This window comes from Sus scrofa, chromosome 2 (assembly GCF_054392235.1).
Source record: "Sus scrofa isolate SSC_HxYL_T2T_F1_AM1 chromosome 2, Sscrofa_HxYL_maternal_Yorkshire_Landrace_v2.0, whole genome shotgun sequence".
NCBI lineage: Eukaryota > Metazoa > Chordata > Mammalia > Artiodactyla > Suidae > Sus > Sus scrofa.
Window position 1 is genome coordinate 106,927,626 of NC_139384.1, and position 15,348 is coordinate 106,942,973.

Here is a 15,348-nt window from a genome sequence, read left to right on the forward strand (position 1 = left end):
TAAATATATCCATTCAAGCTGTAAGGGAAATTTGAATATCGAAGTCTCCAGGATTTTGTGAATAATAATAGCCACTCTTTATATATGCTAGGCACTGATTAGGAGTTTTCTGTATGTTAATTCATTTAGTCCTCAAGAAACTGTATGAAAAGAGTTACCGTTTTCTTCATTTTATTAAAATGGAGTTTGAGGTTTAAAGAAGTTGGTAAAGTTGAATCCAGGTCAGATAGCTGCTAGATTTGTTCACTGAAATATAATATTTTGGGTTTTATGTGTAGATGATAGATTTTTTTCAAGGCTGCACACTTAGAGTATAAAACAGGCCTTTTTACTTTGTCTTTCCTGGGCATAATGAACGGCGTACAGTAAGCACCATGCATAAGCATACATGGAAATGGGAACTATATATTGCCTTTTTATTAACAGATATTCAGCAAGCCACTTCTTAGAGCCTCAATTGCTTCAAATATAAATGTGAGAAATAATCCTTTAACAGTGTGAAGACAGGGTTGGATCAATTGGTCTCTACCAAGATTCCTTCTTGTTTTAAGATGCTGCTGATACAATAACAAAGAAGAAAAAAAAAAGTCATATCTGTGTTAGGAGGCAGAGCAAACCCACCAAAAATCTACTTGTCTCTGGCGTTGATCTTGCTACTATAGTCAACAACATAATTTAGTTGGTAGAAAAACAGCTGCTTTGTATAAATTGACAAAGCAACCTAGGGGGAAAAAAAGGGGAAACAGGTAATGAGCCTGCAAAGAATGCCCATTGCGATAGTCAGCATCAGCTGACTCTGGAGTCTTAGTCACTCTGCTCAAGTATCTTCAAGAGTCTCTGTTTAAACAATGGAAGAAAAAACTGATGATTTAGCTTCTGAGAGCCAGAGTAGATTATAAATTGTCTTTAATGAATGAAGAATATAGACTTCAGTGTACCTGATTTCTAGTTGTTATGTCATTCTGGGGAAAAAAATAAAAGAGTATTCATGCGAACATTTATTGCAAAAAACTAAAGCTAATTTGGGGTTCTGAAGAAAGGTTCTGATAGATAATATTGATGGTTTTTACTGAGAAAGCAAAAAGGAGAAGAGGAGGCAGATGAGACTAGAAGGCAAGAAAATGAGGTAGCAATCTCTCATTCATCAAAAACTAACATATACATATGTTTTTCCCTTTGTTTTTTCCATTCTTACAGTCATTTGCTCTTTTACATTCCTTTGTACCTTGGCCTGAGACCCAGAACTTCAGTCTTTCTTTTATCAGCCAGAAGAGAAAGACAATAGGAGTAGAGTGGAAACACATGTGTTCAGTGAGGATTCCTGATTCTAGAATGAAAATGGTGTAGGAGGTAATTTTTATCTGGTCCTAGCAATAACCCCTTGGAATAAAGCAAGGGCAATAAAAGTAGAGTCTCTGTGTGTCCTAGGTGAGTCATAGGAGTGAGGGTTTGTACAAGACAGATGTCCACGGGGTCATTATGCTTGAATGTAATGATAATTATCTAAATCAGAGTATTTATGTATGGTTATCACTGGATCATAGAACCACAGCGATAATCACCTGTATTTTACATTTAAGAGAAAATAGGTTAAGACAAGTAGGGAGTTGGTTAAAAACAATGAAAAAAGTACAAAAAATAGTAGTAGATGAAAAAATAGAAAAAAATCATAGAGGTGTTTCCCAGTTATTACAGTCACACTTTTCTAATACTTCATGGCTTTCTTTCTTTAGACCAGAATCTTGTGAGTATCCCAGTTATATCACATTCTGGAAATAGAAATAAAGGAAGCCTCCCTCTTTGCTGGCCTCTCTCCCGCACTTTCAATATTCTGTGAATTTGACCCATTTATCACCTGGAAGTATGGTTTCTTATTGAGAGACTTAAAGGATCTTATGTAAGCAAACTGCCGTCGGCACAGGGGAGCCCTCACCTTATCTGTCTCATTCTTCCTTTAATTTGGGAAAGGTAACCTTTGAAAATCAGGTGTCCATGGCTAAAATAAGATCTGCAGCCAAGCACAGGGCTCCAGCCCCTAATGTGTCTTTTGTCAGTGGAGGAGGGCACCACAACCTCTCTCTCAGGTGAATGACCATGTTTAGTAGAATGGTGAGGTTGGAGGAGTGCCTCTTGGGGATATCAGGGTTGTCCTAGGGACAAAGTAACCTCATTTTTGACATGGCCAATGTAACATTTCAGAATATTGGGGGAAAAAACCCCTTATTTGCTTCCAAATTTTGGCTCAACTGAGTAGTAGTATGCCTTTTGTGGTTAAAAACAAGTCATTGTCTTTCCCAATTTCATGTTAGTTGTGTTCAGCATCCCTTAAATTCTTCATCTGGGGAGGGGAGAATAGAGTGTCTCTGGCTAGTCAGCCTGACAGTAAAGTTCATGGGGCTGTCATGGGGAAATTCAATTATGGAAAATAGGCAGTTGTGGCCAAAGAAAAATCTTGAGGCAATTGCAAATGTTATTGGTATTCTTTTTTGGAAATGAAACTTTTTTTTTTTTTTAGATGAAGAGACAGTAAACAGACTACCAAATTGAAAATTGGAATTATAAGGGTAATTGAATAGATGGTTTCCTAAACATTCTAAAAATTGCTGATCTATCATAATTTTAATAATTTACCTAAGTATCCTTTTTCATATTTTCTTTACTACAGAGATGACTTTGTGTTTCTAAATCTGTTTAAAAATGGATTTTCTAAATGTAAACATGCTCTCACTCATCCCATGTTAGAATTTACATATACTAGAGTGGTAAATCATGTAAATAGCAAACACTTTAGTGTGGTTCCTTATCCAGCAATGGTTTACTATAAGTACTAGTAGATGATGAGTGTGGTTACACAATAATCTCAAAGTTTTGGGAAATGAAAAGAAAATTATTGAGGCATTTCTTTTTTTTCCCCTTCCTCACAGATCAGTGGTGTTTCACCCATAAAATTTTTTTTACTTTACTTGTTAGGCAATTTACCTTGATCTCATTTCTCATGGTGAAGCACATGGTACAGTTAGTCCCAGCCATGACATATCCTGGCTTCATAGAGATGTTTTTAGATAGACAGTGTTCTAAACAGACAATGCATGCATATGATATGTGCTTAATAAAGACATAACTAAGAGTTTAAAACTCAGTGTTCAAGATTCTTAGTTACTTTGGTAACCAGATCCTTTTGGAGAACTTTGTTGGAATTGTTCTTGGAGTAGCTCCAGGTAGGGTTACAATTAAATTTTTGGTTTAGGAAGCAATAGTAGAGCATTGTTTTCAAAACTCAAAGAGATGGTACATTGGGGAAAAAAAATTCTATGTTGTTACCACTGCCATTCAAACACAATAGATTTTTAAAAGGATTTCTCCAAAAGCTGTGTGTCACCCCTGCAGTTTGGGTAGTGTTTACCAGATAAGCAGACAATCTTCCCAGGTAAAGGTATCTGAGAAAATCACAGTGATGTTGCTGGAAAGAGTTATCTGAACTCCCAATCTTTACTTCTTCCCCTACCACTCAAGTCTTCAAACTATTTCAGTTTCTGGCTCTACCACTTACTAGCTGTGTGACCTTAGACAAATTGTCACTTCGTTGTGTCTCCATTTTCCCATATTGAAAAGAGCATAATGACAGTACCTACCCTATAGTGTTGTTATGATTGAATGAGTGTGTGTATGTGAAAGTTTGTGAAGACACACATACCTACATATATTTGTATATACACATATATGTATTTTTATATATGCTAATAGAGATAGTAAGTCTTTTATGCCACTCAGTGGCCTGTGCAAGGAGAATCAACACCTTTTATTCTTGGTATTGCTTGACTTCTCAACCATATTGGACACTGTTGTGTCTCTTTCTGAAATTCTTCCTAACCTTATTTTCATCAGCTTTTCCTTGTCATCTCTTCCACAGCTCTTTTTGACTGCTCTTTTTCCCCTTATTCTTTAAATGTTACACTTGATCACAGCTCATTCTTTGATGCTTTGCTTTCCTTGCTCTACCCATTCTCGTTGGCTAATTTTGTTAAGTTTCAGAATTTGAATCACTATTGTAAAACCTATAAACTCAGGACTTCCACATTTCTATTTCTAGCCCAGACCTCACTACTGAGCATGAGACCTCTGTATCTGCCCATCTATTGCTCTGTATGATAGCCCAAGTGTACTTCATACTCAACACATTCACAATTGTACTTGTCAGGATCTTTATCCCATATCCCCCACTGCCATTAAATAGTTCTACCATTTACCCAGTCCATCATCAAACTGAGGTTTATATTTGCTTCTTCCATTCTTCTCCCTTACCCACCCACATACAGTATGAATCCTATGTATTCTTCTCTCAGATATTTCCTTAATCTCATTTTATCTTGACAGTCCCTACTCCAATTTGCCTCTTGCCTGACCTATTAAAACAACTTCATATTTGGTATCCCCCCCCAGTCCTGTCTTGTTTTCTACATAGAAGATAAAACATGGTTCTGTAAAATGAATCTGGTTATGTTCTTTCCTAGCTTAAAAATATTCAGTCTTGACACAGTGTCTGAGGCCCTGATCTTTGCTTATCTCTCCAGTTTCCCCGCCGGCACAGAATCCCTGTTTTCCTACCTCTGGCATTTTGCAGATGCTGTTTCCTCTGCCTAAAACACTCCCCTGATTTTCCCACCCTTCTCTGGTTGACAATTATACTTTAGGTCTTAGCTTAGAATTCACTTCCTTTAAGAAGCCTTCCTAGGCACTGATTCCTCCAGGTCATTTCTCTTGACATTTCTCATGACTCTTAGTTTTTCCTTCCTAACATGTGTTATGTTGCTTTGCAGTTGTCCATTTACTTCTTTGTCTTTATTAGACTTAAATTCCACTGGAGAAAATTTCATGACTATATTTTTAAGGCTTATATCCTTAGCATCTAGCTTAATGTTTAGAATATATGAGATAAAAACATATGAATGCATATATATGTTAGCCTAGGACTTTCAAGCAGGAATAACTGAGAAATGGGTCAAAGCTCATAATTTGCCCTTTTCTTAAAAAGGAAGTACAAAATTTCATTAAAACATTGGTACAAATAATCTGAGGAGTGAGATTTTAAGGCAGAGAATTACATGGCCTTGAACTGATGTCCCATTTAATGACATCACAACATAACTTAATCGTGCTGTCATTCTCAGCACAAATAACTAGACATTAGGAAGCAATCCACGTCTTGTCTGGTCATATGCATGTTGTATTTTATTCAGCAAATTTATTTTAATAAATATAGGTCTAAAGCTTTCACATCATTGTAGTTTGAAAGGGACATTTTTTTCCCAAGTCTCTGTGCCATTTTCATATTAATTTTTTTTTTTTATCTTATGGCCCGGTTTTTTCTTTCAGCCTGTATTTTAAAATACATGTTTATCCTTTTTTTTCTACTGCTTCACAATGTGAACTCATTGATACAGTAAACTCTCAATTGCATAATATTTCATTTCCATTGAGAGCAAGAGTTCTCAGATGACATAGCATTGAACTAGTGGCACTGTTATTCTGTTCAACTGGTTTATCATTTTAATTGGTTTTATTCTCAATACCCTCATTTCTAATCACTAACTGATGTAGACCAGCATCTTCATTTGAATATTTTAAAAGATAATTAATTTAAAGACTCCTTTACCTAACAATTTGTTTTAGCTTCCCTTTCTATTAAACTAAGTTACTCAAGTAGACCAGACTGTTTTTAACATGTTAGATATTTGGAAGAGAACTACTTAAAGATAGTGACAGGTAAAATTTCCCACCACTTTTATGGATTGTTTCACCTTCAAAGCTTTCTATAATCTTGAAGCATTTTTTTTTTTGATCAGTTCTTTTGTCCAGATTCTTAAATGGAAAATGATAGAATTTGGTCATTTCTGTTGGACATTTTCCACAATTTAAAAAGAAATTTTAAGATCATGGACATAAAGTACATATGTAATCCCTGATTTCTTGGTTTATGATTTCTTGTTATATGTATAAATGTATATATCACACATATGTATACACACACATATACACACATATAATATTCACACAAATATATACACATACATACACAGAAATACACTGTATTACTATCTTTGTACTATATGGTATATATATGATACATATATAATGAATATTTGTACTGTGTATATCATATAAATTATAACTATTATATTTATATGTGCATATGCATAGTATAGTCCCAAATAATTGTTAAACACCTGTTGATGATTTAATATTCTGAATTAAACAATGCAGTTAGTTCCTTTAGGAAAATTGGCAATAAAAATAATATCGAAGAAGAATATTAATTATTTATTTCATTTTTTTTTTTTTGTCTTTTTGCTATTTCTTGGGCCACTCCCGCGGCATATGGAGGTTCCCAGGCTAGGGGTCCAATCGGAGCTGTAGCCACCGGCCTACGCCAGAGCCACAGCAACGCAGGATCCGAGCCGCGTCTGCAACCTACATCACAGCTAACCCACTGAGCAAGGGCAGGGACCGAACCCGCAACCTCATGGTTCCTAGTCGGATTTGTTAACCACTGTGCCACGACGGGAACTCCCCAGAAGAATATTAATTATAACTTAAATTACACTTTAGAAAAAACCAAGTTGTTTTGTTCAGTACAGTAGGGAAATAGAAACAGTGTAATATATATTAAAATTTCTTTCAGATAAGGGACAGTGTAAATTATGAGAAAACATTGACTTGTAAGTAGACCCCATCCCTATTTTCTTATCTTGCTGTCCAAATATGCTTCTTAAGTCACACAATATTACTTGACATTTCTTGGACATATACATTTTTGTAGCTCAGTAGCTTTGTAAATGGCGATTTTGTTACCTGGTGATATCCTGCTCATATTCTGAGATTTTCCTCTGATTTCCTTTGCTCTGTTAAGTGATAACCTTTGGCTCCTGTAATAGTTTGCACATATCTCCATTATTACAACATTGTCTCACTTTTCTAGTTTGCTTTTCTATCTTCCCTATTAGGGCCAATATGCTATTAGGCATTATGGGCAGAGAACCTGGGCAAAAATGTCTGAGACTCAGAAAAACATGTATTGGCTATAATTATAAAAACTACATCAATTTTAATGAACATTAAAATGCCTATAAGGTAATTACAAGCAAATGTAACTCAACTCATATGTAGTTATGTGAATTTAATATGAGATGTGAGTTCATCTGAACGTTTTGTATGATGTCAGGTGGATTCTAGAAAACTGAATGACTGGAATCTGAGAAGATCTTAAGTTGGCTCTGTGGCCCCATTACATTTTTAAAAATTTTTTTATTAAAGTATAGTTGATTTACAGTGTTGTGCCAATTTTTGCTGTATAGCAAAGTGACTCAATCATACATATTACAATTTTTGAGCAAGAATTGTGTCCTACTCACTTGTGTAATTGCAAAAGTTAGTGGCAGTGACGGGGATATGGCATATACCTAAATATGGAGATGAAATCCCTAGACATTATAAATAATCTTTAAATATTACCTTACTAAATAAAAAAAGTCTGTATTAAATAAATATAGCCCATGAGATAGTATGTCATAGTAATTAAGAGTTATGACTTTGGGAGTTCACATTGTGGCTCAGCAGAAACAAACCTGACTAGTATCCATGAGGATGCGAGTTCAATCCCTGGCCTAGCTCAGTGGGTTAAAGGATCTGGTGTTGCTATGGCTGTGGGTAGGTGGGCAGCTGTAGCTCCAATTAGACCCCTAGCCTGGGAATTTCACCATGGATGCAGCCTGTAAAAAACAGAACAAAACAAAACAAAAACGATGTGACTTTGAAGAACTGGATTTGAGTTGCATTTCTGTCACTTATTAAGGGGTGACTTAGGTGAACCATAGATCTCTGTAAACATTAAATTCTCTCCTCCATTAGAGAATAATAGTAGTAACTATCTCTTAGAATTGTCCTATACGTTGAATATAGCGTGGCATGGCATAAGGAAAGGTTCTAATAAAATTTGAGTAATTGTTATAATTATTACCATAAACTAGGCAAAGGTAGCTTTAACATAAATGACTACATCTATAATATTTAAGTCTTTAAATAGCTTTCAATCTTCTTAGCCAAATTTAAGGAGAGTAGAGATAAAAGAGGTCACAGTGTTCAACTTTCTCTAAATTCTTAATTCTTACAAGCAACAGATTGTAAAAAAATGCTGGAATAAGTCAGATTTTGAGGCTCTATGTAAATTTTAAAAAAGTGATGGTGATAAAAGCTTTCTTATTCTCAAGATAACATGCATGAAAACAATTTGTGATTCAGGATAGCAATACGGGTATGTCTTTAAGCCAACTAACTCTTTGTGACACATTGTCCTTGCTTTCTAAAGTAGGCCTCATCTCACTTTTAATGTGTGAAAGGAGAGATTATTCAACACAGTGGTAGACACATTTTTGTTCTCAAGAACACTGCGATATCATTAATCTTCTGGCATGCCTGCAAAGGCGGGTTATGTGAATGCTAGTCTTTTGCAAGGCTATAAATAAAGTTTAAAGAGAGAAAGAGACAGAAAGAAAAGATGTTTTCCTGAAGCTTCTATTGCCACAGTACGGACCACATTAAGAGTGCAATAACTTACCAGTAATAAGACTTTTAAAATCCTCTTTATGGATTTTCAACATCTGTCTAGAAAAATACAGTCTAAAAATAGAACCTGATCTTGTAACACAGCCTTCTTAAATTGGGTTATCCTAAACGTTCTTCTCATGGTATAGTCACGTCACATATGACTATGTTAAAGCCGTATTTCTGGAGATAGCAGAGTTTTATCATGTACATCACATGCTTAGCACTCCTGGAAGATACTGCTACCCACGTTCATGTATTAGGGTGTGCATGTGTGTGAAGTACTTCCTCACAGATGGAAATTCTTAAAAAAATAATTTTTTTTGGCTTTTTGGCTTATGAAATATAAAGCAAAACAAAGATAAAACATTTCTTTCATTTTTAATATTAGGAATTTTATTCTACTTGTTAGTGTAATAGAACCAAGTATCATGATTATCCTTGTTTAAAAGTTGAGTCACATTTGAAAATACTGTCAGCAATAATGTTTGCATGCTAAATGATGTTAGAGCATCATGGGTTATTATTATACGTAATATGAACTTAATTTTCCCGTCAAATTGAAATAGGTGGTAGCATTTTTTTTTTTTTTTTTGTCCTGGTAAAGGCTGCTTTCTGATGGTTCTGTGGACAAAACTCCTGCTGACTTTATGAGAACATCAGGTACAAATCAATTAGCATGCCACAGATTGTTGTTTAGAGCTATTTTTATTCTAATCTATAGAGCTAAAAATTTTTTTAAAAACGAATACAAAAAAGTCCAACTTGCTTTTACTCTAATTATCTCTTGCCATACACCCTTGGAAGAGTTTTTTATGTAATGTTTTGGAACTTGGGACTTCAAAACAGTTTGTATGTGACAAACTAAAGACATTGCAGTTAAACCTCTTTGCTATTCAGTTTTTCAAGAGATATTTGTTGCTAATTAAGAATCAACATCTCTGGCAGTTTTTCAGGTTTAGTAAACCTTTAGATTCAGGACAGTCAGCTGATACTGCACACTCATAACTGGGCTTCTTGTCGCTCTTCGCTCTGCCCTCTGAATTTTAGAGGCCTCCTCTGGGGGCTCATGATGACAGTCATTTCCCTCCTGGTCTTTGCATGAGGCTCCACTCTCCCAGAACTCACATCTGGGGAGCTCATTACATTCTGTAACAGATTAGTATGGAACAGGCAGTTTGAATTACTCATCCAAGAAGCATATAAGTGGAGTGCCCATGCCATTTGCTCTAAGAGCTAGATAACAGAACTGAATCTTCTTAAGACAGAAAATAGAATCCTCAGGAACCAGCCTGGCCTTTGGGGACTGAGTCTTGACCATCATGAGGACAATGATGTTGTTAACTGTCTTTAATAAGGTTTCAAATCTCATTGCAAATTTGGGTTTATGGGATGGTAATTAAATATTTTTTAAAATGCAATTATATTTGTGTTAGCTTCAGGTATACAGCAAAGTGATTCAGTTATATATATAAATTTTTTTCAAATTATTTTCTGTTACATATTATAAGATACAGAATATAGTTCCTTATGCTATGTAGTAAATCCTGTTGCTTATCTGTTTTATGTGTAGTAGTTTATATCTGTTAATCCCGTACTCCTAATTTATCCCCCCTTTTCCCTTTAGTAACCATGAGTTTACTTTCTATGAGTCTGTTTCTGTTTTATATATGTTCATTTGTATTATATTTTAGATTCCATGTATAAGTGATATCAGACAATATTTGACCTTCTCTGTCACACTAACTTTAATAAGTGTGATATTCTCTGGGTCCATCCATGTTGCTGTACATGACATTATTCATTCTTTTTATGGCTGAGTAATATAAATATTATAGTAATATGTGTGTGTGTGTGTGTGTGTGTGTGTGTGTGTATCACCTAATCTTAAACCAGGCATCTATTGAAGGGAACTTGGTTGTTTTCATGTCTTGGCTATTTCAAATAATGCTGCTGTGAACTTTGGGGTGCATATATTTTTTCAAATTAGAGTTATCATTTTTTCCAGATATAGGCCCAGAAGTGGAATTGCTGGGTTATATCGTAGCTCTGCTTTTAGTTTTTTATGAAACCTCCATGTTTCCCTTAGTGGATGCACCAATTTGTATTCCCTCTAACAGGTTAGGAGGATTCCCTTTTCTCTACACCCTATCTAGTATTTATTTTTTTGTAGACATTTTTGCAATAGATTGGTGTGAGGTGATACCTCACTGTAGTTTTGATTTGTATTTATTTAATAATTAGCAAAGCTGAACACCTTTTTATGTGCCAGTTTGTTCACTGTATGTCTTCTTTGGAGAAATGTCTCTTTAGGTCTTCTTTCCATTTTTTGTTGGGTTGTTTGTTTTTGATATTGAGTTATATGAGCTGTTTGTATATTTTGGAAATTAACCACTTGTTAGTCACATTGTTTGCAAATATTATCTTCCATTCCATTGGTTGTTTTTTTCATTTTGTTTATGGTTTCCTTTGCTGTGTAAAAGATTTTGTTTGATTGGGTCCCATTTGTCTATTTGTAATCAAATATTTTTAATGAGTTTTTAAAGTTCACTGCAAACATGGATTTAGAAAGGACAATGTATCCCTAATTGTCAGAGTGAACTAAAAAGAAAAGGAGAATAAAGTGGGGAGTTATTAACATTTGTGAAGTTCTTATTAGATATGGTTAAATATGCAATTATCTCATTTATTACTTAAAATATTTTCATGAAGTATATATTACTTTTCCTACCAGACAGTAAAGGAAGCACACTACTGAGACAGATAACTTGTGACCTCATGATTACTAAGTGGTATAGATGGCATTTGAATCCAACTGGTCAGATTCTTAAGCTCACATTCTTACTCAACCAGGTTCAACAGAATTGACCAAGGATCAGATGGTGAATGATGCAAAATTTTATTTGTGGGGTTCCTTCCTTCCCCTTCTAGAAATTTTCCCCTTTCATTTGGTGATTCCTATTCCTATCCATTGTTCCATTCTCACAGGTCTTATTTTGCCCATATCCTTGCCAAATTAATGTTAACTAAAAATGATGCCAGCTAATTATAGTTCTGTGATAGGTGTTGGTATTTTGGTAAAAACCTGACATGCTAAAATGCCTTTAAGATAAAAAAGAATGTACTTCAGACATAATGACAGTTGGAGATGGTGGGGCACATATATGGCTAGAGACTTGTCTTAGAAAAGGGCTTAGAGCCTGGGAAAACTCAGTGTTTCCCCCTTAAATATTTTTATGCACATAAAATAAGTCAAAAATGAATGTAGATTTGAAGGCAAAAGAAGTCACAAATTGTAGCCTAAAGGGAGAAATGTCAGGGTGGGGCAAATAACTCCCCTGTTTGGTGACATCAAAGTGTTCTATGAGGTTCTGTACTGATTACATAAATTTTAGATTTTCTTCACTCATATCAATTTATTCCATTCTACTGGAAATCAAGGCCTCAGAACACTTACTCGGGGTTATGTTTCTTCTCACTACCTTTGAGCTGCTTCCTGCTCAAGAGGCTGGCATCTTTTGGCCACAATAGGTTAGTTGCAGTATGGCTTGAGATGACATCTTCCCTGCTGGTAATGATACACATCTCTTTTAAAGCTAATGTTTGGTGACACAGAATGTTAGGAAATATTAATGTAAACTTGCTAAGTTTTCAAATGTATAGAGAAAAAAATGTCAAGAAATGATAAAACAATTTTTGAAAAAAATTCATAAAACTGAGTGGAAAAAAATATTGCCCATAATCTCACTCCTCTAGCATACCAGTTGATATACTTTGTAAACTTTTGACCATTTTAATGTGACTATTTATTAATGTAATTATAGTCATAACTGATATTTAAAATTTTTGCTTTCTTCTAATATTATGACATAGTCATTTTCTGTGCTACTAAGCATTCTTCTTTGGGTAGGCTGATATTTTGCAGGGCTACCTCTTCATTTTTGAATGACATAGATAAGGTTCCCTTTCACATCTAAATGCATGAATTACCTCCTTGTAGACATTGCATAAATTTCAATATAGTGCAGCCACAGATTTTGACTTAGTTATATAGATGCTGTATTGTAGCTCTCAGGAGATTGTTAACATTATCACATTTTCAAATGTATCACAATTCTGCCATTCAATTATACTTAAAAATCGGTTTAGCAACACTAGTGTTTAGAAAGAAGAAAACATACAATTGACATAAAACATCCAATTATCATTGAGTTTAGATGTGTTTTTGAAGGTTGCTTAGATTCCCTTTCTGCATATTTTCTGAGAATTTATTCTCTGGTAAAGAATGTCTTTGGGGCTGATTTGCAGCTGTTGTGGCCTCCTCTTACCCCATTAGAGGCAATCTGTGGGAAGAGGAGGAGACAAATTGTGACACTGTCCCTTATCAGAGGACCACACAGTTGTTCGCCACTTTGACTCCATGATGGATAGTTATCTTGAGGTTTGACGGATGTAAAGCTGAAAGTTTAGAGGAAACAGTGCAGAACCCCAGTAGCCTCTTGCCATTGACACTTACTTGATAACCTGAAGCTAATCAATCTTTTCTATTGCTTTTAGCTTCAATTTTGTTTTCTGTTCAAGCTTCATTTTTCCCACCTCATCAGATTGACGTGCCAAAAAATGTCTCAAAGGAGAAAAGACAATAAGTAACTCTCTTCCATACTACTGACTTCATCAAACTATTGTCTTTCTGAGTGCATATACTGGGGACAGACCAGTTTTCTGTACATAGAGTGTGTATGTGTATATATATATCTGTTTTAGGTAATGAATGATTGGGGAAAGAAAATAGATTTTTGTGATCCAAAGTTGAATAATAATTTTTGTCTTCAAGAAAGACATTATCCTCAAAGTATTTAATTTTCTGAGAATCAGCACATTATTATTAATCATTTCACTTTCCATATTTTCTCAATATTTGCCTTACTTTATTCATGTGCAACTATTACAATTCCATTGAAATAATTATCACTATCTAAATATGGTGAATTTTTATCTCCTTGCAAGAGTCTGATAAATTCTTAAAAGTCCTGCTGGTTCTGCCTCAAACAGAGAAGAGTAGAGAGGGAAAGTCTTTGTGCTTTTCATGAAATTTTATCACCCCAATTAGTGCATGGGATGGCAGAATCAACATTTCTACAAAGATATTTTTTTAAAATATTTGAACTGTTAGCTTTATTGAGCTATAACTTACATGCAATAAAATTCACCAATTTTAAGACTGCAGTTTGATGAATTTTGACAAATGTATGCTGTTATATTACCACTACTACAATCATGATATAAAGCATTTTTATTACCACTCAAAATTCCATTGTGGCCTTTTGTGATCATTACTATGACCCTCCCCTTATATCCCCCAGTCCCTGGTAATCATTGAAAATACTGATGACTTCAAAACATCCTCTGTGTCCAGAGGCTATATGCTCATCTTTTCTGTATTGTCCCCATTGCAGTCTGTGTACTGCAAAATGAGCCCTTACAGAGTTTTCAGAAGTAAGGTATGACTGTGCTTTAGGTTGTGTACTTTTTACAGCATTCATTTACTAAATCTTTTAAGATATTATTTCTAACAGTCGATTAGAAATATATTGTCAAAATTCCCCAGTTTTGTGCCATGCACAGTGTAACACAGTACTTGAGATCCTGTCCTAGTCTTGTGTCCAACTCATAATTCTTTTTGAAACATTGAGGTGTTAATGGATAATCAGCTTTCTTTAGTCAATTTTGTGTTTTGTTACCTTAAGAATGCTCTTGTTGCTGAGCTTTAGAAACAAAGAGTTGATTGATTTTATGCCTTAGTTTACCACTTTGTTATATTAAAACAATAAAGTTCTGAGGCTTAAAGAATTGTTGAAATAAAATTTTTAAGTGTGGAAGAGAAAAAAATCAAGGCAATTTAATTTACCCTCTGGTTTAGCAAATGACTAACAGGAGGAAACGCTATGTGAAAATTGCTGTATATACTCTTGGCTGACAATTTTTCTCCATTATCTGTGAAGAGACAAAGTATAAGAACATTATTCCTTATGTACAAATATAAAGCATTCTTATTGTTGGGCGCTATCAGTACACGTACACTGTGTGGATAATTTCAGTCATAATTGACATACCATTTCATTTATTAGATTGAAGTATTTTTCTGTTCTTAACTAAAATTAGTAAGCATAAATGATGCTAGAATACATGTATGTGCCCAAAGAGGTTGGAAATAAATGAGAATCTGCTATAAATATTATGTTGTACTTAAGTCTGATGATATCTTTTGGTTATTCATGGTCATTTGCATTTGGTTGTTTTAAAGAGGTTTTCTACCAAGATAATATGAAAATATTACTATGTGAATATTAAAATATTAATAAGATGGATATTTTACAATATGGACTTCATAACAAATCTAAAAATGCCTCACTTGCAAGACTTAAGTTATTCGAAGATGTGAAGGAACTGTAGAGAGGAAGCAATGCTTTTTGGAGAAAATATGTTTTTTAACTTTTATACAGTTTTTATTTTATCTGCCTCTTTACCTCTATTCATAATCTGCATCTTCCAAAGAACCCCTAGAAATCTACATTCTCTTCTTGGCAAGCACAAATAAAAGATGTCAGTTAAACAAGAGTGAAAAGTACATTACCTTTCCTTTTTTTTTTTTTTTTTTTTTCTTTCTCTTCTTGCCTTTTTCAAGGGCCGCTTCCCATGGCATATGGAGGTTTCCAGGCTAGGGGTCTCGTCGGAGCTGTAGCCCCTGGC

At 34.6% G+C, this 15,348-nt stretch overlaps 1 protein-coding gene across 2 annotated transcripts in view; it reads left to right on the forward strand.

The window, feature by feature from the left end:
* LOC110259421 (uncharacterized) overlaps positions 1 to 15,348 on the forward strand; it is a 574,595-nt gene that overhangs the window by 667 nt on the left and 558,580 nt on the right. The window lies entirely within an intron of this gene.